The 23,649-nt window shown below is 38.7% G+C and overlaps 1 protein-coding gene across 4 annotated transcripts in view; it reads right to left on the bottom strand.

Moving 5' to 3' along the window:
* MAGI2 (membrane associated guanylate kinase, WW and PDZ domain containing 2) overlaps positions 1 to 23,649 on the bottom strand; it is an 823,074-nt gene that overhangs the window by 170,741 nt on the left and 628,684 nt on the right. The gene's annotated exons all lie outside the window — the stretch shown is intronic.

Here is a 23,649-nt window from a genome sequence, read left to right as displayed (position 1 = left end):
TGGCAGTTCCACAGCCACCAAAGGCATCCTGTTCCAAAGCTTAGTTATACATCAGGGCATCGGAGTACATAGTAGTACATGGAAGTACAAACCAAAATCAGATGTTATAGCATCTTCTGGCCATAAAACTAATTACATTTTGCAGAAAGAGATACCTAAAACATTCCAGTATTAACAATTAAAATGTTAAATACATTAATAATCTTGAAAATCAATCTGTGTTCATGTACAAGCAAACTGTCACTTATATATTCATGTACATCCATACATATTTTATTATCACTCACATTGAACGCTTAAAAAATTATTATACTGCCAACAGAACTTCATTTTGTGTTTAAAAGGCACCACATGGGTGTGACAAGTATCTCAGCTGACACGAACAGAGTAAAAACCTCAGTGCCAGATGTGATAACTTTAATGGAGGAGACTCACAAAAGGATGAGCATTCCCATCACACACAGGTATTGATTTCTCTGCAGTTAAAGACTATGGTACAACATACAGAGAGGTATTGAGATTCTGTAAAGAAATTTGATTCTGGAACTCCTTATCTCAGATTTTTTTTTCCTTTTTAAACTCAGTTGTACTTTTAAAGTAACTTTTCGGAGGCAATGAGTACTGAACTAGACAGAGCAGAACTGATGTAGCTCATACTGAACACAGTCATTAAACTTGCCATAAAGAAGTATTGCTGGATAATTTGAGCTGCTTTTTTTTTTTTTTTTTTCAGTGACAATGTGAATAGACAATTATTGATGTGATCTGAAAGGCAAACAGGAAAGTAAAGCCTGACTGGCAATACCAAGATTGAAGAGTTAAAAACCAGTGTTAAGAAATGACTTCATCTCTGCTTGTTACTTCTCATTTAAATGCCTCTGCAATAGCTGATCCTTTCTTGAGTGAACCTGCTTAGATGGCTGTGGTCTGCATGTCACACTGCCTTCAGAGGATGTTCCTGCTCAGCCCATTCCAAAACTGCAACGAAGGATACAACCTTCTGCCAGAGATTGGCAGATGAGGAACTCCATGCTACTTTTTTGGTAATGAAAATTGTAACTCATTTTTTCCTATTATTCTTACAATATTTTTAGCTTTGAAATCTTCATAAGTCCGCACTCTGAACTGCTTTTGTCAGGGCTATTTTGTTATTGTCACTTCATAGGAATAAATGCAGCATAAGGTATTCAAGCAGGTCACAGAATCACAGAATGGTTGAGGCTGGAAGAGACCTCTGGATATTGTCTAGCCCAACCCCTCTGCTCAGAGCATTGTCACTTAGACCAGGTTGCTCAGTATCATCTCCAGTCAGCTTTTGAATATCTCTCTGGGCAACTTCTTCAAGTGTTTGATCATCCACAGAGTGAAGAATTTTTTTCTTACACTTAAGCAGTTTCCTGTATTTCAGTTTGTGCCCATTGCCTCTGGTCCTGTCACTGGGCAACGCTGAGAAGAGCCTGGTTCTGTCTTCCTTGCACCCTCCCTTCAGGTATTTATTTAGACTGATAAAATCCCCCTGAGCCTTCTCTTCTCCAGGCCAAACAGTCCCAGCTCTGTCAGCCTTTCCTTATAGGAGAGATGTTCTAGTCCCTTAATCAATTTAGTGTCCCTTCACTAGACTCTCTCCTGTATGTCCATCTCTCTCCTGTACTGGGGAGCCGAGAACTGGATCCAGAACTCCATCTGTGTCTCACCAGTGCTGAGTAGAGGGGAAGGATCATTTCCCTTAATCTGCTGGCAATGCTCTGCCAACTGCAGCCCAGGAGGCTGTCGGCCTGCTTTGTTGCAAGGGCATGTCACTGGCTCATCATCAAGTCACCAAGCATTAGAAAGCCCCGGTGTTGCTCTTTCCAGACCTGCCCAGAACGTCAGTAAAATCCCTAGGAGGTTGACTCTACAGTGGTTCCCACAAAGTCTGGTATATCCTGAGACAAGATTGTGGGAAGTAATACATAAATATTCAAAAAGAAATCATCTGATACACAAATCCTGTATTGCCCTTACTGTAAATTTCATTCCCAGTGCATGCATGACAAATAAGGCTCCTCTTAACAATCTGCTATGAAAAAATGATGCTTTAACATCATCCTATGACATAGAATAAATACAAAGCATTAGTTTAAATACAGTAGGTATGTTTTGTTTTCATGTAAACTTGCAAGGTTTTCTTCACCTAATTAACTTCATGTTGCTTTCATATCTGGCCATCTAAAATTACACTCTCTTAGAAAAAAGCAAGTCAGGTACCGGTAAAATCTGTACATACTTAAAAATGCACATAAACATGGACAGACACACACACAGACACAAAAATGTGTGCATAGGCCCTTTCCCAAAGTGTATTAGTAGATGGAGTTTTTTCCAGCTACAAAATTAAAAAAAAAGTAGATATTTTGTCCAAATTTAAAAGTAGGTATCTTTCTGTAAATATATACACTTTAAAGTGTATAGATGCAAAGGGCATATTTTATTTTACATATTTATGAAAATCTGAAATAATTTGAGGATTTACTATTAACCTATTGGCCTCTTTTTTCCTAAAGTAATGATACATAACTGTATTTATGAACTGGCACAACTATTGAGAAGGCAAGTGGCAAATACCATTTTCTAGTGTACAAGTCCGTAAAAATTTAATGAATTGGACATATTATGGAGAACCCACTTCTGAATGCATGGATTGAACCACTGATTATCTAACATCATAAAATAGTCATGGGTTCAGAAGAAAGGAAATAAAAAATTACCTTCATGTACCATAACAGATATAAACTCCATACAAGGCTATGCTCTAATTTCTTTTTTCTATTTGAGATGCCGCCTGTAAGCTCTGTTTAATTAAAATTCCGTGTTGACCAGCAAAATGGAATTGTTAGAGCACAAACCCCAAGCCCCGTGCTCCCCCGCAAAGTATAGCAGATAAGGTAAGTGGAGTGCAGTTGACTACAGAGCTTCTGTTAGAAGAATCTTCTGCTACATTCGCTTTCAGGAGCACTGTGATTATTTTTCATTACATTAAATAGTGACATCTATTCCATTTTTCACTATTGAAATGAACGATTACAGGACAGAAATACTTCAGTGCTTCATAAAATAGGAAGCTAATCATTTGCCAAATTAGGGGTGAGGGCATTACGGTTTCTCTTTTTCATTTCACTGTGCCCAGTGGTGATCATTAGGGACGAGAGTGAACAGTAAACATTTATAAAAGAGAATTATTACAAAACACTTGTATACGAGATTACTTTTGGCCACCATGATTTGAATTGGGAAGGGAGCTATAAATTATAGCATTCTCTGATATTCTTTTGGTAGCACTAGCATGCTAGTTCATGTGTAATTTCTGCAACCAATGGTTTCATCGTTACTATGCTATATATGAAGTCTTCATTTTCATGAGCTCAACACTTCTATCATTCATATCTTTCATTCTATTGACTCCAGGAGGATTTCTCTGTATAGAAGGAAAAGAGAAATTCTATCCTTTATTTTCAGTCTTCAATACCTGACATTGCATCCCCACAGATCTCCTCCTGTCATCCAGTGTAGGGTCTGTTCAGGAACATTCGTAAAATCACCATTTAAAAATCAGTAATTGTGCAGCATTTGGCAATGCTGATACCACGAGTGGACGGAAAGGTGCTGGATAATCTGTATAGTGTGTATATATGCTCCAGTTTTCACATTTCATGCTTTATTTCTTAGCAGAGAAGCAGCATATAGCTAACACTGCAGTAGTCATCCAAAAAAAAAAAAAGATCAAAAAGGCACAGCTGATACTCAGACACTTTGCTCAGTATGCATCTGGGTAAGCTTTTAAATGCAGGAGCTGCATTTCTAAGCTAAATGCCCAATGATAACAAAGGCTCTTGTATTTTCAAAGAAAGAAAGAAAGAAGGAAGGAAGGAAAGAAAGAAGGAAAAGAAAAAAGGAAAGACTAATGTGAACTCAAGCAGGTCACTTTAATAATCATTGGTAGTGCTTTCTCATCACAGCCTGCTTATGCTAATGGTCCAGATGCTATTCTTCTGCCTTCTGAAAGCTGTTGTGTTTCAGAAAGATTTTTGATGGTGCCACTTAACCTTCTCTGGGATGGAGGAAGGAGTACATTTTGGATCTCAATGTGCCACCATGAAAAAGCATATTATGAAACACAAAGATTAATTTTTCTGAAGTTTATGGAGTACTAACTGTGTTAAAGAGAGTCATAAAAACCTCCCAAGGTTTCAGAACAACAACCAGCATTGTGTCACTACCCTACTGACAGGCTGGAAAGAAAGACGAGAGCATATTTCTTCAACTGGCTGCAATCAAAATATTTGAATAGTACAAAATGCTGTAGTATGAGAGAGAAAAAGAAATATAATGCCTGCTGTTATTGAAATTGCTGTCAATAAGGATGTGGAAGCTGTGGAAGTCAGCATGAGCTTGGTTCACCTGCCTTGTTAACACCCAGGCACATGTCAGGAATCCTTTTCTAACCTATATACGAGACTTTTCAGAAAAATATTGTACCTTTCCACTCAACAGCCTGTGCTTGTTTTATCTCCCACTTTCTCTATTTTCTTTTCTTTCTCTCTTTCAAATCCAGTTTTGCCTTTTCAAGTCAGTTACCTACTACAGAGGGTATCAAATGAGTTGGGTTAAAAGTTACAAAACACCGTGCAGCTCCACAGTGCAATGAAGTTGCAGTTGCCGTTTCTTTAAGAGATATCTTTGCAGATATTTATCTGCAAGTCTAAACCAATGGTCTTCACTGGATAGCTTACACAGAAAATGTTGCCTGCAATACCCATAGCACAGCGTGCAGATTGCCAAAGAGCAGATGCTGCTCACGGCGTACTGTGCTGCTCCCTCAGGAGCAGAGGGCTGGAGACGTCTGGTTTGAAGGCTCTTGTTAGTGCCCACATTGCCCAGCCGATACATGAAACAGATACAGTAGTTGCGCTGCTGCTCCTGAAACCTTCTGTTATAGATTGCCATAAGAAAAGAGAGGATAACATTACTCACTGAAAGTCAGTATTTAACCTACTATCCACATACCTTCTGTTAGGTCACCATCTGCACTACATCTTGGAGCTCCAAAACAACAAAAAAATCAACAGGTACCTGCTATGGTAAAATCCTTTATACTGCCTCAACAGGTTCCTCCACTTAGCCATGTTTCAAATGTCATGGCCTAAGCTGGAAAATGCAATTACTAACATAGGCTTCTCTATGCTAGTGTACAAATCAAAAGCTGCAGGAGAAAATAAATTAGGTGATTAAAAAAATCAGAAGTTGAATCGTTCACTGTCTCAGCGAAAATAACAACAAAGGCAGGATGGACAAATCCACCTCCACAGCAAAAAGAAATTCACTCTTCCTATCACGGAAGAGCTGAAAAACTTAGGGAATGTACCAACTCCAAGCCAAGCCATAGAATCACAGAATCATAGGATCATTTAGGTCGGAAAAAAACAATCTAAGCTCAATTTCAATTAAACTCATGTTCTCCAACTGCCATTCCCATAGCAGCAAATTTCACAAAGTCATGGCTGTTTATGTTCTGTCTGTAATCACAAACCATTCATGTGCAATTTATTCTCATGAATAAAATGACATTATGCATAATTTCTTCTTGCACAATGGAAACAAATGTCTAAGTAACATTCACATCTGATAAATGCATCTTCTTCCTTCTGTGCAGCTTATTGTGACATGTAACATCCTTAATTGTGCAGAATGTAGATTACTAAATATCAATTCAATAATATTTTCTCCCAGCATTGTTACCAAGTGAAATATTGCCAACAGTAGGGATATTTTTCACATTAGGTGTACTTGATCCCTCTGACATGCAGAACTGTGTAACATCTAATCAAGATTTGCATTATACAGTGAAAAAGTACCAACTGAATTACTCAGTTTTAACTATCAAAAAGAGTTAACAAAGGGCTTCTTAGCTATTAATTATGATAAAAATGAAAAAATGCAATTAAAAAGAAATTAGGGGAAAAATACGTTATATATTGAGAAATTAGTTAGGTTATTGTAGGCAGTGCCTGAGATGTTTTTTTTTTAATAAAGCCTTAATAAAAAACTCAGTTCTCAATAGCTTACTGGGCAATAGCTGAAGCTGATCTGAGTATCCTCCCTGGACCTTTTCAAAAGAAATCTTAGAGTTTCTGTTAAAAGACTCCAAACAAACTACAAAACCCTGTTTTCAGTGTATTTAGAAATAACAGATTTAAGGGAAGCAGAAATACTCACTGAAAAACATTTATTATTAAAACGTGTTTTTTTTTTTTTATCAAATCATGTCATCCTTTTGTCTTGTTCTCTGTCCTTACTCCTGTGTTATTTGTGCTGTGTGCTTGGTTTATACTACAGAACGTTTGGGGAGAGAGAAGCTTAAACCAGCTGCTTGTTGGTCTCTCGATTTCCACTGAAGTGACTTGTGTCTTGCTGGGGAAATAGAGACCACTAGGAAAAATCTCCTTTTTTAGCTACAGCTTCTTTCCCAGGAGACTGGATATAAATGCATCAAATTTCCATGGAATAATTAGAGAGTTATATTCCTTACCTTGCAAGAATAGTTTGGAATAATTTTCTGAATTCTATGTTAATTACACATTATCTCACTTTTAGTATACAAAGGGTACAGCTAAACAGAGTCACTGAAACCCTTGTCCTCACAGCTCCTAACTTTAAACTAGCTAATGTGGGCACTGATAGAAGTGAAGTCACTTCAGGAGGAACCTCGAACCTGCCAGAGAAGCTCAGCCCATGTCCCAGCGGTCACTCGCATGCGGAGGAGCTGTGACGGCATTGCTGCCTGGTTTGAAGTTCAGACATGCACGTAAAAGAGACTGTCAGAGGCACCCTCATTTTACCAGTGGAAAAGGAGCCCCAAGAACATCAACTGTGTGCCGCATTATCAATTTGTATTCCTGAAGTTCAGCAGATTTGCTGCACGCCATGTACAGCTCCAATGTGGAAGATTCTGCCTTTGAAACTGATTTTATTAACACAGCTTTTTAAATGCTATATTCTTTAGACTTTGAAAGAAAACAGACGGAAAAGAAACATTCTTTTTGATCTTTTGGATGTTCACCTCTTTTCAGCACTTGTACCTCATTACTGACTGTATCAAATTATCTGCTGATCAACAGCCAGCTAAACATGAGCCAACAGTGTGCCCAGGTGGCCAAGAAGGCCAATGGCATCCTGGCCTCTATTAGGAATAGTGTAGCCAGCCGGTCTAGGGAAGTGATCGTCCCTCTGTACTCGGCACTGGTGAGGCCGCATCTTGAGTACTGTGTCCAGTTCTGGGCCCCGCACTTCAAGAAAGATGTTGAGGTGTTGGAGCGAGTCCAGAGGAGGGCGACCAAGCTGGTGAAGGGTCTGGAGGGTCTGACCTACGAGGAACGGCTGAGGGAGCTGGGGTTGTTTAGCCTGGAGAAGAGGAGGCTCCGAGGTGACCTTATTGCAGTCTACAACTACCTGAAGGGAGGTTGTAGTGAAGTGGGAGTTGGCCTCTTCTCCCGGGCAGCTAGCGATAGGACAAGAGGACATAGCCTCAAGCTTAGCCAGGGGAGGTTTAGGTTGGACATCAGGAAGAATTTCTTTGCAGAAAGGGTTATTAGACATTGGAACGGGCTGCCCAGGGAGGTGGTGGAGTCACCATCTCTGGAGGTGTTTAAGAAAAGACTGGACATGGCACTTAGTGCCATGGTCTAGTCGACAGGGTGGTGTCAGGGCAACGGTTGGACTCGATGATCCCTGAGGTCTCTTCCAACCTGGTTGATTCTGTGATTCATATCGAGAAGTTATCCCCCAAAACCTCCAGAAATCTTGTTGCCTGCTTGTCTCCTGCCTTGCTGCCCATCTAGAAGATGTCAGGGAGGTTAAAGTTCCCCATGAAAACCAGAATCTGTGATTAGAGACTTCCTTGAGTTGTTTAAAGAAGGCTCCATCCACTTCCTTACCCTGGTGAAGGGGTCTGTAACAACAACCCACCACCAAGTCTTGTCTGCCAGCCTCTCCTCTGATCTTGACCCACAGACTCTCCACCAGCCACCCATCCATCCCACAGAAGACCTCTGTACATCCATGCTCTTCCTCCACACAGAGGACAACCCCTTTTCTTCATCTCCCCTAACTGTCTTTCCTGCTCAAACAGGTTATTTTACCTTGTTTCTGACTGATTTTTAAAATAACAACGCTAAAGTTTAATTAAAATTTAAATCAACATTAGCAATAATTTGTTTCATGACTTCATTTGTCTCACTGGACCTTGAGAGTCTCAAGTCAATGTTTCAAAATAAAGCACACAGCATAATGCTTTCTCTTTTTTTTTTTTTTTGTTTTTCTGCCTTGTTATTACACCAAATGGCAATTACTTGATTTTATGTGGCAGGTCAGTAAGGCAAATGGATAGACATATTATAAAAAGAGATGGGAAAATGTAGCATCTATAGTGATAATGAAAAAAAAAAAACAGTCAAGAACTACTTTGTATGCTTACAATGAACTGATTATCTGTGGGTGGTCCACAAATAAAAAGCTATCCTGCCCAGACTGTAAAATTGCATTGGTACATTACTTATTTGTGATGAGCTGCAACTGCCTCAGAAGCATCAGACAGTGGCCTTGCATGGAAATCTCAGAGCAGATTAAACAAACTAGTGCTCTGATCAAGCACAAGACATCTTACATTTCTTACATTTTATTACCAAGCAGCCAATGAAGTTGTATTCAATCAGATCGAAGAATTCTCCTCAGGCTACTCCCTACATGATCTGTTTCTATGACTACGATGCTTTTTAATAATATGTTTTCACCGTTTTGAACAGTAGCTGGATATATGTAATGCAGATACATTAGTTGTTTAAATGGCATTTGATGAAACAGATGAATCAATACAATTGATGAGGGAGATTACATTGCACCGTGGAAAATACAGGTTAACACTACAGCTGCTGAGGCAGCAATTCTTGATTTGTACTTGTGAAAATAGATTAGAACCTGGTTTTGTCTCCTCAGTGGCTTCATTGACTTGTCTAGGGTGAGAATTTTAAAAGTCCCATATTTTATTTTTGCTTTGTTGCACAATAGCTAAAAAACTGCTTTAGTTGCATGTAACTGCTTTCTGAAACTTCTTGTCATAACTTATTCATCATTATGCATTAGTTATATTTCTGAGGACACTCAAACTGAATCACTCCATACTTTAAACATTATGTCAAAAAATCCCTTGGCAGTTGAATGACAAGGATATATCTATGAATTCAGAAGCTTATTTTTCTTTATTTGAATTGTAATGCCATCTGCCAAAACTCTCTCTCAGTATGGTTCTGTGACAGCATCAGAAAGGAACTGTGCATGACAAACAGGTGTGTGGTCCTTTGTTAATCTACCACGCACCTCTTGTTTGCATTTGTAAGGGCACTTCGCAAATGTAGTGTCCAATTAATACATTGGCTTGTGACAATGACAAAACAATCAAGTTTCTAAGTCGCTTTTCCTTCAGGAGCTTTAACTGTACAGGATAATAAGAAGGACGTTAAGATCTATCCATGTTTTTTTCAGGTTTTAAAGTTCAGTAACGTTGGCATGTAACTAACGTTATAGGAAGAAGGAAAACAAAGGAAGTCAAAGTAGTACTTTCATGTTCGTAGTCATTATTTTTTTCTATTTTTACGCTCTGCAATGTCATGAAAAGTGGCAACACACATATTTTCCACTCCCTTTTTCACTTCTCTCTTTCTTCTCAGCCTAAAACATTACTAAGGGTGGAGTAGTAACCCAAACACTAGAGAGGGGACTAAGAGGGTACTGTGTTAGAGGGACAGGATGGAGATGGGACAGAGGGATGGAGAAAACCAAAGAGCAGGTTGTGGTTCTTCATGTGTCTTGTTTATTGTTAAGCATCTCAAAAATCCTCATGTTCTTTTCCCAAAGAAAAGACCCTCTTACTTCTCCCAAGAAAATCCAGCTCTCTTTCGAAGACAAGCTGCAGTCTATTCCTAATTCTCCCCAAACCTAGTAGTTTTTTACCAAAAGAATTTGTTCCTCCCTCTGCCTTCTTCTTGAGACTTTCCTTCCAGCCTCCACCAGTGATGCAGCCCCCTGAATTCTGCTGGGCAGGAGCACCTCCCTGCTGTATCCAAACGCAAATCTTTCCCATTCCCAGAACTTCTGAGGGGAATAAGATTATAAAGACAACCAAAAGACTGCTGTGGCTACCTCAGGAAAAGCATATCTATGACATTTAATGGCAGAAGAGAATGCCTGCTCACTTTTTTCATTCATGTGCATCAATAGCCTATTTGCATAAGTCAGGGGACTTTCACGTTACTCAGTCATATGGCTGGCTTTATCATAAGCATCAACCCAGAGAAATGAGGTATCTGACTTTCACGATACTTCTATACATAATTTTGGAATCAGCAATTGATCTATTTGAGTTATTCCAATAGAAAGTAATCTTTTCCTCAGTGTATGCTCTTGCTTTGTACCATCTGGTACAGTTTTGATTCCCACACAGGTATTATATTAATTATTTAAAATAAAGTAATTACTTGTAATTGTACTTAATGGCTGAAGGGAGGTCTCCAAACTGAAGCTGTACTAACTCAGTGGCATAATAAACAAATCTTCAATTTCAACTCCTCTTTTTCTGTTAGTCTTTTAACTTCTGCTCTTTACTGTTCTCCAGTCTCTTCAGGTCTGTAAATATCAAGGTCACCACAAGTTCTTAATAAAAAAGAGACTACTGCTTCCCCTACAACTTATCCCAAAAGATGTGTGGTCTACCACAAAGTTAGCACAGAATAAACCTTACAGGGACCCTACAGGAACACCAAACACAAAGATTGAACAGATCTCTCACTACAGTATCTCATTTCAGCCCAGCTTTGCCTGAGTCTATTTTATACCTTTCCAATTCTTCTGTAAGCCAGTTTAGATGTAATCAGATATAGACATATAAAGGCATGCCTTTTACAGACTGACTTAGTGATACTTGAATGAATTTTTTTGAGGATTTCTCCTTCAGGCCCATGAGAACAATTCTGACTGAGTGCTTAGGCTGGGTCACCTCAAAGTCAGCATACCCTGTTGAGAAGGCTCAGTAAGAAGGGCAGTAGCATGACCTGACTGACTAGAGCCTCAGTCACTTCAAAAATTACATATATGAGGGCCTAAAATAAAATATAAGAAGTACTGTTCAACTAAAGCTGTCCCTAAATCAGCAGAAAGGAATCTGAGGATATCAGACAAATAAACTGCAGAAATTGCAAGCAGGGGAATTGGAGAAATTAGGCTGTGGTAACATGGTTTTTTAAGATTGATTTTGTGGTCATTGTCTGTAACTAAGTATAGTTCTAATATAACCAGGGAAAAGCAAATAAGCACAGAACAGAACAACTTTTAGTGGCTGGTTATATTTCTTTTCATTCATTCGCAGTCTTCATAAAACCTAATAAACTCTACTGGACATCTGCAGGCAGAACTCAGAGGATGAGAATTTTATTGGGACTTCTTTGCTGGACAGGAATAGAGGCTACAATTGCTGTCTTAAAGTCAAGCAGAGATGGAAGGGACTTGATTTTATGTCTCTCTTGATAGGCAGTCCTGACATTGTAACTGTAATGCTTGCTATGTACTGCTGTAAATTTTAATGTTGGGATTATCATTCATAACTTTCAGATGCAGTAGAACAGGCTAAATTAAGTTTCTTTGTAATTTATGATACATTTACTGTGCACACTAATCAATAGCTAGTTATGTTTTTCCTTGGTGAACTTTAATTATTTTGAGGAAAATGTTATATGCCTACAGAATATGTGTGCTCACTTCCTTAGGTTTGCCTTTTGTGCTGAGCTGTAGTCAGGATTTGTGGATTTAAACTAGTGTCTATTTTCTTCTTTGATATGTAATTAGGTGCTTGCACTTCATGGGCTTGGTTCACATCTGGTTCACTGGTCTCTTCTCACAGAGTAAGATTATTTCTGTATCATGGGAAAAAATAAGCCTCCAATCTTTTATAAAAAGTCTTACAAATGCAGAGAACAGAATGCTACATGCATTTTAGGTGCATATTTTTCTCTGCTCCACTGACAAAGTCAGTTGTGCAACTGCCATGTTCGTAAAACCATTGGCTCTGAGCACTTGCAACACCTGTGGCAGAGGCAGCCTCTGCCAGCCTTTTGGTACACAGTGAAATGATAAAAATGTATTAGTTTTCCACTTTGCGGTTGCAGTCCTAATTACACAATGCAGCTGGTGCTGCAGGAAAATCCATGCTGTTTAACAGTAAAGGAATTTAAGTGGAAGGAGTGAAGATACTGTTGCTTTGCAACTGTTTCTTTTTTCTCCTTAATCTCTTTTTTTTCTTCTATCATTTAAAAAGGAGTAGATAATGAGAAAGGGCAAAGGGACAAGGAGTGTACAAAAGATGGGTGGAAACAAGTGAGAGAAAGTATCAGTGTGACAGTGAGGGAAGGGAGATACATTGCTACGATTGGCACAATGGCTGGGCAAGTCTTGCTCGGACTGGCCCTGAAATTGCTCATTTCCCCCCATATCTTAATTCTCTCCTCCTTTACTTGTCAATCTCTTTTGCCAGTTCTATTTCCTCTATTTTTCTTTTTTTTTTTTTTTTTTAATTTTAGTTTTAGCTCCCTTTCCCCTTTTTGTTTGAAATTGTTTGGATCACTAACAAACAGGATACCTTTTGGTTTCCTGAAAGTGATAGAAGACAATGGTATCTTCTGCAAGTTAAAAGAGGAACAAGTGCTCATGCAATTTGTACCATACAGCCTAAAGAAGGGAGAATCTTTGTGTTTATAACTTCTGAGTTTGCAGAAGATGAGTCTGGGTATCTGTACCAAGTGCAAAAGAGAATGGGGATTGTGTAACATGGCTTTAAGATCATGAGCTGGCTGCTCCTTTAAAACACAAAAAAACTGTGATAGGAACATGTAATTCACTAGTGAGAGCTTTGCATGACAAAGATTTTATAAAATTAAAACTCAGTTTCATTTAGATGTCAGTCTAAGGTTCTCCTGAGAATATTTGCATTTCCTTGCCTTCCTTTAATAAAGGTAATTAATGCCACTCAGTTGTTTTAGGACACAACTGTGAACAGGATAAGTATGGGCTGTATCAGGTCTGTCAATTTTATATTGTCCTGAAGAGTCTGAAGTTCACAATGCTTAATCATTGTTTGCTCAGATTTCCAGTATCCTGCACTCTTACGATAAGTATGACAATATCTGCTTACCTCAAAAAAACGGGAACAACTCATGAACAACTGCAATTCTATAACCATCAAGGTCATCCTCATGTCCCTTTGAAACAGGGCTGTTAAAAGCAATTGGTGTCAAATAGTATCCCTGAGCTAAATGCTGGCCACTGTTCGATTTGCAGGTCAGACTTCTGCCATTCAGATGTTACCAAGGTTCTGAAATAATTTAATAAAGTGAACCGAGACACTAGCTATTCATAGCAATCAATCACCAGCATCCTCATCCACACTTACTTATGACAGTGAGTGGAAAAACATATTGAAATAGCCAATGAAAGTAGTGAACAATATTGTATTAGTATCAAAGTCCCCATAATCTTGAAAAATTCTTAATCAGTTCTCAGTCCTGTCTGTTCACACAACAAAATCTGGACTCTGGAAGCAGTTTTGATCTAAAAATGACAGGCAACAGCACCTTCTTCGCTGTAGCAAAAGTAATTCACTGCAACCAGACAACAATTAACACCATTTCACAGCTCCAACTATCCTTGAATGATGGGACTTATATCCAGCCCTGCTCATGTTTCTGCTCTGTTCTCTTTAACTATCACTCCTACGAAAGTTTTGCCATCTTCTTTTGCAATCGTTCTTTTAGCCATTAATAGTAAATGGATTATTTATTTTTGTTCCAAGAGAAAACATTAAAAAAATCTTTAAAAGACTGGAAATTTTGCTGTGGGTATATTGATGACTGTGCTATTCTGTGTAATCACACTTGTCCCTCATGAGGAGAAGCTCTCAATAAAGGGCTCAAATTGTAATGCAGAGCATGCAACTTTGGTACAGATACTGTTAGGTTTTCTGCAAGTCAAGGTTACACTAATAAACCAAAGCCTTTCTTTCATGTCACTACACAAACCTGAGATAATCTGGGTAATTTTACAGGAATGAAGGAGAAGGAATATTTAGCAGGGCAGAAGGACGGAGAAAATACAGACACACATCATGTGGAAGTTGCCACAGTAGGAACACTTCTGTGCACGGACACAGGAATTTATATCTCCCACTTGCAATAGCTTTCTGGCCCTGTGTGGTCTTTGCACCCACGTGCTGCCCAGCCCTGGTGGGATTCAGGTCTGCACAGGCAACAGGGCAGCCTCTGCCCCGCAGCACAGTTTGTGTCTCTCCCAAAGAACCTGCACCATTTTTGCTACTTCAGGGGAAGAAGCAGAGGTTAACCCATGGTAATTGTCCATTATCCACTGTCTTATCTTAGAAAGGTGTAAGAAATCAGGCAAGGAAGGCAAGAGACCAGCATGGCTGAGTCAAGACCTGCAGGTCAAACTAAAGGGCAAAAAGGAAATGCACAGGCAGTGGAAGCAGGGACAGGTATCCTGGGAAGAGTATAGGGATGCTGCCTGGTTGTGTAGGGATGGGGTCAGGAAGGCCAAGGCGCGGCTGGAGCTGAACTTGGCAAGGGATGCAAAGAATAATAAGAAGGACTTCTACAGATAAGTCAGCCAGAAAAGGAAGGTCAAAGAAAGCATACCCCACAATGAGCAAGACTGGCAAACTGGTAACAACAGATGAAGAGAAGGCTGGGGTACTCAACAACTTTTTTGCCTCAGTCTTCACTGGCAACGTCTCTTCCTACACTTCTTGAGTAGATGGACCACAAGGCAGGGACCGGGGGAGCAAAGTCCCTCCCGCTGTAAGAGAAGATCAGATTCATGACCACCTGAGGAACCAGAATATATGTAAGTCTATGGGACCTGACGAGATGCATCCCAGAGTCCCGAGGGAACTGGCTGATGTAGTTGCCAAGCCACTCTCTGTGATATTTGAAAAGTCATGGCAGTCAGGTGAAGTCCCCGGTGACTGGAAAAAGGGAAACATTGCACCCATTTTTAAAAAGGGTAAAAAGGAGGACCCTGGGAACTACTGACCTGTCAGCCTCATCTCTGCACCTGGGAAGATCATGGAACAGATCCTCCTAGGATCTATGCTAAGGCACATAGAAGACAGGGAGGTGGTTTGAGACAGCCAGCATGGCTTTGCCAAGGGTAAGTCCTGCCTGAGCAACCTAGTGGCCTTCTATGATGGAGCGACTACATCAGTGGACAAGGGAAGAGCTATGGATGTCATCTATCTGGACTTCTGTAAGGCCTTTGACACGCTCCCCCACAACATCCTTCTCTCTAAATTGGAGAGATATGGATGTGATCAGTGGACTGTTTGGTGGATGAGGAATTGGTTGGATGGTGACATCCAGAGGGTAGTGGTCAACAGCTCAATGTCCAGATGGAAATCAGTGACCAGCGGTGTCCATCAGGAGTCCATATTGGGACCAGTACTGTTTAATATCTTCATCAATGACATAGACAGTGAGATTGAGTGCACCCTCAGCAAGTTTGCAGATGACTCAAAGCTGAGTGGTGCAGTTGACATGCCTGAGGGACAGGATGCCATCCAGAGGGACCTGGACAAGCTTGAGAAGTGGGCCTGTGTGAACCTCATGAGGTTCAACAAGGCCAAGTGCAAGGTCCTACACCTGGGCAATCCCAGGTATCAATACAGGCTGGCTGATGAAGGGATTGAGAGTAGCCCTTCAGAGAAGGACTTGTGAATGAAAAGCTGGATATGAGCTGGCAATGTGTGCTCACAGCCCAGAAAGCCAACCGTATCCTGGGCTACATCAAAAGAAGCGTGGCCAGCAGGTCAAGGGAGGTGATTCTGCCCATCTGCTCCACTCTGGTGAGACTCCACCTGGAGTACTGAGTCCAGCTCTGGAGCCCTTGGCACAGGAATGACATGGACCTGTTGGAGGGTCCAGGGGAGGGCCACAAAAATGATTAGAGGGATGGAACACCTCTCCTATGAAGAAAGGCTGAGAGAATTGGAGTTGTTCAGCCTGTAGAAGAGAAGGCTCCAGGGAGACCTTATTTCAGCCTTTTGGTACTTAAAGGGGGCCTATAAGAAAGATGGGGATGAACTTTTTAGCAGGGCCTGTTGTGGTGGGACTAAGGGCAATGGTTTTAAACTAAAAGAGGATGGATTCAGACTAGATACAAGGAAGAAATTTTTTATGATGAGGGTGGTGAAACACTAGAGCAGGTGGCCCAGAGAGGTGGCAGATGCCCCATCCGTGGAAACATTCAAGGTCAGGTTGGACAGGGCTATGAGGAACCTGATCTAGTTGAAGGTGTCACTGCTCATTGCAGGGGGGTTAGACTAGATGACCTTTAAAGGTCCCTTCCAACCCAAATTATTGAATGATTCTATTTTTCTGTCTTATTTTAGCTAATATAATGGTCAGAAGGCAATGAATCCATAAGAGAAACTATTACTATTGCCTCATAAGTAGGCTTGCCCATTTATCTTTTTAAGTTTTGATGAATTGATTATTAAGGACAATTGATTATTAAGGACAATTAAATACTGACAATAAAAGGAAAAAATATAACAAAAGACAAAATCAAGGACATCAGCACTCAATCTTGTGAGAATAAAATATTGGATTAAAGAAAGGGAAAATTCATTCAATTACTGCAATATGAATGGTCTTGAGATGCCAAATATGGATACAAAATTCAATTTTTAATCTATCTAAAAGTGTACGTCTGCAGTGTGTGATTCAGACTCATGTCTAATGCAAATCTTATTAAGTAGAAAAAAATTTTTGGAAGAGAGAAAAGAGAGCAGAATAAAATGTATAACCTTCTCCTTTCTCCCTCAAAGTAAGACCTTAATCTATTAAGGATGGCACAGAAAGGCCCTTAATATTTTCCCGAGGTCAGTTTTGACCTCTGTATCACTTTTTCTTTTTTTTTTTTTTAATCTTAAAGGATATTTATGATAACCTTTGATTTATCTAGAGGCCAGAAAATGGGAATCTTTGCTGAAGGTTCTGCGTCTAGCATTTCACATTCCCTTTCAAAGAGATATAAGCTAATAAAATGAACAATAGAAATGAAACAAATGTGCATAAGCAGACTTTGAAAACAACGTGTAATTTTCAATGAGGATAGTCTCCTTTCCATTGTCCATTCCAAACCATATAGTAGACTGACAACATCTACAGATTATTTTTCACATTTGCCAAAGAAAATACCTTGTAACTCCATTTGTATGCAGTTGATGCAAGATGAAAATGATCAAAATAACAAAACCAGACAGTGTTGCCATATGTTCCAGTACAGAAGCAAATTATAGTACATTAACACCCCATCACTATCATATAAAAAGGCTACAAAGATATATGTTCCCTAAAAAATTATCTACTAAAGAATTAAAAGATGGGTAAGGTAACAGTTTTAAATTAAAAATATGAAATATTATTTTTTTATTTTTTCCTTCAAGGTTCCTCTTCTTTTTTCACTCTTTCTTCCCATGATTACCATTGTTACAGATTCTCTCATTAGTTCCATTTATTATCGTTAGAGATCTTGATGTTATCTTTGACCTGTAGCTCCAAGTTTATTTTTCTTACAATTAAATCTTCCAGGAACTATAGTTTGAATAGCTCAAGAATATGTAAGCTTCTTATGTCTGATATAGCAAAAAATCCCAGCCCACACACTAGTGGTCCTCAGAGCCTCAAACTGTAGTGTTATATATGCTGGTCTGTCAAAATTCCTTTTTTTTTGTCAATATGAAACATGTGACTTGTCTAATTTAGTATTTTAATAAAAGTCTAGATTTTCTTATTTCAGCCTCATTTCTTTTTCCCATCAGAATTTATTTCTACTTGAAAGAAATCTAGGATTAAGGTAGGCTGTGCTTTGCTCTTCTATAGTTCTCACTATGTGTGGAATAAGAGTATCTTTTACTGCGTTAACCTTCAGCTGAATACTGAACACTTCACGTATGCACAAGGATGGAATGTTAAAAATGAGCTAGAAATATGAAAAAGATGAAAAGTCCCTGTATTCAAGCTACTGCTTCCAAAGTATACAGATCTACTGGATTCTTCAGCTTCTCTTTTATCTTCAGAAGAAGAAGGAATAATTACCTATATGCTAATAATTACATTACAAACTCCAATGGAATTCCAAACTTCAGCAGAAATGAAGAAGGGGGGCTTTGAGCAACCTGATCTAGTGAAAGATGCCCCTGTCAATGGCAGGAGGGTTGGACTACATGATCTTTAAAGGTCCCTTCAAACACAAACCATTCTATGATTATATGATTCTAAGGATAATGGGTAACGTGAATGGTTATGGAATGTAGGAATGTGGACAAGTTGTCTCCAGGAATTCCACTTTCTCTATACGTGTGTTACTTTTCTTCTTTTATTGCTCTTCCTTACTCCCTCTTTTCTCCCTGCAATTTCCAACCAGTCATTGTTAAGAGACACTTTTTCCAGATCTCCAGTTCTATTCTCATACATCTTCCCACAAATATTCTCCCTCTTTTTTAAATAAAAATTATTTACATGCTATCTCTAATAATTTGGGTTGATTCACCCTAAATTAGCGTTGGAAATTAATCAGAAACCTTAAGAAGTGTGATTTCCACAAAATTTGTCAAAAAGAGGCTTTTCTCAGGACTGCTGGTTCTTGATGATGGTGTAGGTGGGCTTCTCAGCCCAGCAAGGTGTGATTGTGTACTTTTTTTGAAGCAGACATAAGACAAATAATATATTGGTCATTTGTATGGCATCCTTCCACCAAAGCAACGATGTTAGAGCAAACCAAAGGTGTGTGAACTGATCTAGTGTGCAGTGTGAAAAACCTGACTGGAATGACAACAACCAGTTTTCTAGTGAGAGAAAGAGGGCTCCTTAGGAAGGACAGGCTGGGGAAGACAAGGAGGTAGAGTTGACCTTTATGTGAGAGAACAGCTGGAATGCATGGAGCTCTGCCTGGGGATGGATGAGGAGCCAAATGAGAGCTTATGGGTGAGGATTAAAGAGAAGACAGGTAAGGGTGACATTGTAGTCAGTGTCTGCTATAGGCTGCCTGATCAGGAAGAACAAGTAGATGAGACCATCTACAGAAAGATAGGAGCAGCCTCACATTTGCAGGCCCTGGTCCTCATGGGGTACTTCAACCACCCCGATATCTGCTGAAGGGACAACACATCAGAGGTTCCTGGAGTGGATCAACAACTTTCTCACTCAAGTGATAGTGAAGCCAGAGGAGAGGTGGTCTGATGGACATCACACTCACCAACAAGGAGTGACTTGCTGGGGATGCAAAGATCAAAAGCAGCCTTGTCTGCAGCGAACATGAGATGGTGGAGTTCAGAGGTCCCTTCCAAACTCAACCATTCTGTTATTCTGTTAGGGCAGAATATATTGGCAGCATCTACAAGATCTTAAGTAGTCTAGATACTTGGATTATGATTTGCCAAAAGTATGGAGAAAAATATGCTTAAAGAACTTCACAGAAACAGACACAAGAAAGACAATGCAAGTGTACAAAAAAGTAAAATGCACAAAAAAATATAATGGGTGAAATAAATTTATCCTCTATATTTATTCCTCCTTTTGTCCTTTTCAGCTTCAGCCTTTGATTCTGGTTCCAATATGTGCTTCAATGCACAGCCTACTCAGGAGGCACACACCTTCTGAAAACACCCATGTGTTGTTGACTGCCTGCTTTTACTGTCTAGATCTTTTAAATCTAAATACTTTTAATTGAAATTTGTTGCATATCAAAGAGAAATTTGCTTTTCTGTTTCACAAAAATATCCCCTTAATCCTTAATTGCACATGCCATCTCATTCAAATCTAAGCTATAGGACTGTTAATCACACTCACATACCCAGTACGTCCTCTCTAATCATGCAGGTAACATTTTATTGACCTATTTCAGTTCCAGCTGATTAAACACAGCTGTTCTGATGTTTAAGAAAAGAGCAGAATGTAAAAAAACAATTAAGCGTAAAATGTAAAATTAAGTGTAAAAATGTAAAATTAAGATAAGCAAAATGGCCAATTTAAATTCTCTCATCTAAATTCTCCTCTCAGGTTCACCCAAGCCCTCTGTTTTTTCTCACTGTGAACTAAGGTGTATATGCAGAACTTTCATTGAACAAAAGGGACTAAATATTGTCCCCAGTCCGTAGCGTGTAAGCCCCAAGAATTGCAGACACATTTACACTATTGGTGTGAACGAGGTAACTTGGGTCCCAGAAACAGTCTAGCCATAGACTTGGCAGTACAAAGCTGCATGCAAACTAAATTTATCCTGTTACTTCTGATGCAGAACAAGACCTTTAAGAGCTAGTCAGGCATCCCCTCAATATGTTTTGAAAGCTGATTTTATTCTGTTCACTGCATTGGAGTTCTCAAGATATTTCTGACATTGTAAGTTCTGGGCAGAGATCAGCTAATACTCATTTGTCTGATAACTACAAGAAAAGGCTGTCTTTCATGCTCTGTGACAGTACAAATTAATAATAATAAAGCTATAGTAGCAACAGGTCAAGTAGTGGCAAAACATAGTGTTTGCTAAAAACCCACAGTAATCAAAAATTATTTATTCTGGAAAAGTTCTAAGCAAACACAATAAAGAAACACAGGAAGCATGTCGTAAAAGTTTTTATCTGAGATATGTAATGAAAAGAGCTTTAGCTACTATAACCAGGAAACCAGAAAACTATTCTATATTCTTATCAGCAGGCTGGGATGGAAGCAGATGTAGAAAATGATAAAAAATGGGATGGATGGCATTTTAGCTTCTGTACTGTTGAACATTTTTGCTTTTCTGAGACTTCCAGGATGTGCAGATATGTTTCTATTCAATTAAGGCTGAATTTGCCTCTAGTTAGAACTCAGCATTTATTGAATTGCAAGGATCCTTATATTCAAGAGTTTAAGTGCTGACTTCAGGTAAATCAGTTCTCTACAGCATCATCTTCACTACTGAGGTATTTTATGTTTGTTCTTTAAATTACTTGCTCAAAGCAAAACTTGTTTTTCAAACGTGTAGTTGAATAACTAATTTCTCCAACAGCTTTGCAGAATGGTTTCCATATGAAGTGCTAAATCTGGTTACTGTGCTCGGCTTTCCTTTTCCACATGGCTAGTGATATATGTTTACAGATTACTCCAAAATATCTACATAATACAACAATATTATGTTAAGAAGTATCTAGATATGGTAGCCTAAACTGTGCTTTTGATTCATGATATTAGAACGAACAGATTAACTGATTAAATCTGAAAAAATAACTGCACCTGGTTTTGAATGTTATCCATGAGCTGTTATTACTGGTGGCATCATTAAAGTTGCTTTGAGATTGGTAGCTACAGCTTGTACTGAATCCCTTGGACCTGGACCAACTCACATTAAAGTCAATGGAAAGGAGATTTGCTTGCACTGAATTTCATCAGAAATGAAGTCATGACATTTAGAGCTGGCAAAATTGTATGTATTGGCTACTTAGTTTTCTAAAACCATAGATGCTTTACCTACAGGAGCAATCATTATCACAAGAAATGCTGGAATGCAAAAATAGGGATACTTTCAAAGGCACAAATAGCACCCATGTTCTTTGCTCCTATTAAAATTCTCTTTAAATATTCCCTTTAATAACATGTTTTGCTCATATAAGGAGGCAGCCATGCTCAACCGAAAAAATGCAAAATTTTCCCATTTTATTTAATGGGAAAAGCGAGGCTTTAAAATGTCTTTTCTTCAGAATACACCAATGTTTTTAAATCTCAAATAAAGTAGGCAAATATCATTATGCTTATGTTTGCAGATGGGGATATTAAAGCGCAAAAAGATGGAATTTCTCATAGTCCCACATCAAATCACTGGCAATGCATGGTACAGAGTCCAGGACTCCCGACTCTCTGTGAACCACTAGACTACACTATCTCTCAGCATGAATTAAAGAGCCATGAGCCATCCTCAATCTCAGCAGACCACTTTGTAAAATATAATTTTGCAAAAGATTCTCAGCAGCGCTTCAGATGCAGTAGTTGTAATTCCATTTTTTTCCATTCATCCGGTTTCCCAGGTTTTTGACTTAGCAATGTGCTTTGGGATTAGCTCTTGAGTTTCAGCCAAACATGGATTATGGATCAGATAATGCTAATTACAATTAATAATGTGGACATTAGTATTGTAAATTGAGAACTTACCAGGGAATTAATTTTGTCACTGAAAGTTGGAATGATGCTATAAGAACACAAAATCCATAACCAGGGACCAAAATATGAAAAAGACAGGATTTAAGCTTAACAATATTTGTTCTGAATGGAGCTGAATGACAAGTAAATTTGCCTAGAGATCATAAATTGGTTACTTCATAACTATTCAGAAATTGTGAATGAGATTTGGGATAGATTTGGCTGTTGATATTTTTTTCTGGATGAGATTTGTAAGGGATAATATTTGTTTAATTTAAATGCAGAGTGCAAGTACTCCCCATCAGGACGTGGCCTTCATGTTCAGAGGAGATTCGAAGCAAATTTCCCACTTTCCAGAAGTTCCTTACCAGTGTTCTCTGTTAAAAAGCAAAGATTTTCATTTGCTTTTGATCTTTCATTTCTTATGGAACCTGGAGTTTACATATTTTCCTATAAGAGGAGCATCTTCGCTAGGCTAAAAATTTACGCATACGCTGCATTTTTACTGATTGACTGTATACAAAATGGTACGGATTAAGTGCAGGAGGGATTAAGAAAGCAGTGATGCACAAGGGCCTGGTGTTTAAACCTGTAACTGGGTAAACGTCTGCCCACAACAAGACTTTGATGATTGTGATGGACGTGATTAATAAAATGTCTGTTTTATGTTCAGTGTCTTACAACATTCAGGATTTATTGGAACAAGTGGATACATAAATAGGTGTCATTTGTATGGTCATATCAGCTTTTTCTTTGCTTTTCCCAGTACAGGAGTTAGCTGTCAGGAACATCCATATGAATGAGAATGTTGAATCAAAATATATGGAGAAAGGTAATTATGACAATTTAGTGATTTGTGGCACTGTTCTTGAAAGCTATTCTTTCCAGACACAGAGCAGAAATTTTATGCTGTGTAAATTTTTGGAAAATGGGTAAATTTTTATGCTATGTCAAAATTTCAAAATTGACCTCTGAAATACAATGCCAGAAACAAACATTCTCACAGAAAGTGTGAGTTTCTAAGTGCTAAACCACAATATTTTAAAAAGTATTTTTTGGCACATTTCATTTCATAAAAAATTATAAACTGCTTATAACCATTGTGCGAGCAGCAAAATGTAACTTCTAAATTAGGTGTTCAATTATTTTCTCTAGCATTATTAGACATCTGCTGACTATATAGCAATATTTTCTCAACCCTAGTTGCTGTATATTGTCTAAAATTATTACACTGGAATCTGCTTGTCCAAATGAAAATTAAAAGCAAGTGATGAAACTAGAAATGACCAATGATATTCTTTATAACAGACTTTGAAAACAGCAAGACATA

Source organism: Nyctibius grandis, chromosome 5 (assembly GCF_013368605.1).
Source record: "Nyctibius grandis isolate bNycGra1 chromosome 5, bNycGra1.pri, whole genome shotgun sequence".
NCBI classification, from domain to species: Eukaryota; Metazoa; Chordata; class Aves; order Nyctibiiformes; family Nyctibiidae; genus Nyctibius; species Nyctibius grandis.
Note: the sequence above shows the minus strand (reverse complement) of the source record. Positions and strands in the feature narration are given on the sequence as shown.